Raw genomic sequence first — 2,342 nt, forward strand, 5'->3', positions numbered from 1 at the left:
ACAGTAAACATAAGAGCACCACAGCAAACCACAGCTCATACCCAAGGCGCACAGAGCTGCGCTCGGTAGTGAAGTGAAAGCACGTTATAAAAATAAAACTACTGAACCATAATAATAATAATAATAATAATAATAATAATAATAATAATAATAATAATAATAATAATAATAATAATAATAATAATATACCATCGAGCTGCTTCTCTTCCTCCAACTATTCCCTTCAACCATCACATATTTGTGATTATCTCAAGTACAAGGGATAAGTCGAAACTAAACAACATTTAATTATACCAGTAGCAACGACGGCAGATTTAAATAGATACCTGTTATACTGTCGCCATGGCTACATAGGTTAGCCACAACGATACAGACAATAGTGGCAGGGACGGCAATCGTCTCTACATCTGCCACAACACTGGAATATCAATACTGATAATTTTAATGAAGCACAAATATGTCTTACGAAACAAAAAGGAAAACTAAAGCAATACATCAAATCGCTTCTCCTGTGGTTAATCTGAAAGCGCGTCCCCCAGGAGAGAGCCAGCCTGGGGTCGAAAAGTCATCCACTGGCACAAACTATTGTCTGAATACGAACCAGGATAGTCTCTTGAACGGAAACTGCCCCAGCTCGAGCCTTCTCAGTCCACCAACACGCCCACCTCAGAAGGAAAAATGTAAGAGGATCAGATGGACCCGAGAAGAGTATACAGAAGTAATATATGTCTATTACTATGCATTAGGCTGGTCATCTGAAGAGAAACACATCGTACACTCTTATCAAATATGGAGAAGACGAAATCAAGACAGCAGACTATATTTGGACGAAAACAAGTTAGCAAATGTTAGGAGGGATATCCTCAGAAATAAATGACTCACAGATAATGATATAACTGAAGTCAAGTACGCAGCGGAAAATGACCTAAATATAAGACAACAGGGAAATGAAGAACCAGACGAAGAGAGCAACTCTCCACAAGTATCAGTTGAAAGACTGCCATCTGACCATAACACGTAAACGTCTGGAGAAATAAATTGTAATGAACCTGATAAAGATAGGGAGGAAAATTGTAAAGAAACTATATTTGAAGACTACACATTTATTGAAGAACATAGAGAGTCTATGATAGAACTGAAGCAGAAAATCCTGAATAAGCTTGAAGTTGTAAGACACGCCAATATGCATGGTAGAGAACCACTTCATAAGCTCTCAAATACAATCCAAAATAGAAAGCTAATTAAAATTGGAAACTATGTAACAAAGGAAATTATAAAATCCTGAATAAGCTTGAAGTTGTAAGACATGCCAATATGCATGGTAGAGAACCACTTCATAAGCTCTCAAATACAATCCAAAATAGAAAGCTAATTAAAATTGGAAACTATGTAACAAAGGAAATTATACAAGAACTAAAACCAGATCTCACTGAATTAAATGACAATGACTCTGAAAAAAAAAGCAAAGAAATACAAACCTGAGAAGAATTCCAAACTGGAAAAGTAAACTTGGAAAAGAGATTGAAATAATGAGAGGTGAAATATCAATATTGAATGAATTAATCTGAGGAAACAACGTAAAAGCCATAAAGGAAGAAAGATAAGGAGAAAGCAGATTCTCACTAAGAGAAGAACTGCTTTCAGCAAAAGAAACACTGCTACAAAAATTCCAAGCAAACGCTCAAAGAATACGAAGATTTGAGAAGAGAAACAGATTTTACAAGCAAAATAACCTGTTCACATCCAATGCGAAAGCATTTCACAGAAGGAGAAAATGACCATTAATGACCCCACTCCCTGCCATGGAAGATGTTGAAAACTTCTGGAAAAATATCTGGAGTGATGATAAGACTTACAATGAAAATGCAGACTGGATTAAATGCACAGACAGATTCTACCAAAACTTCCCAGAACAAGCATGAGAAGACATCACAATAGTAGACCTAAGGATGACACTCACGAAGGCTCAGAAGTAGAAATCCCCTGGTAATGATAGGGTGCCAAATTTCTGGCTCGCCTCGCTCCTGTGCGCACATGAAAAGTTAGTCCAGTTATTCAATGAAAATATGAGAGATCCTACGAAAACACCTGATTGGTCAGCAAGAGGTATTACTTACCTACTCCCGAAGAATAATGAAACCAAATTTCCCCCCAAAATATCAGCTCATAAAATGTTTATCTACCATGTATAAAATTTCAACATCCATCGTCTTGGAGAAGACATACAAATTTATGGAACAGAACGATATTTTCCCCATTGAACAAAAAGGGTACCGACGAGGCTCATATGGATGCAAATACCAACTCTTAATCAGTCGTATGATGCTTGAGAACTGTCATAA

At 36.8% G+C, this 2,342-nt stretch overlaps 1 long non-coding RNA gene across 2 annotated transcripts in view; it reads right to left on the reverse strand.

Moving 5' to 3' along the window:
- Positions 1–2,342, reverse strand: part of LOC106876477 (uncharacterized) — a 117,628-nt gene that overhangs the window by 74,525 nt on the left and 40,761 nt on the right. The gene's annotated exons all lie outside the window — the stretch shown is intronic.

Source organism: Octopus bimaculoides, chromosome 7 (assembly GCF_001194135.2).
Source record: "Octopus bimaculoides isolate UCB-OBI-ISO-001 chromosome 7, ASM119413v2, whole genome shotgun sequence".
NCBI classification, from domain to species: Eukaryota; Metazoa; Mollusca; class Cephalopoda; order Octopoda; family Octopodidae; genus Octopus; species Octopus bimaculoides.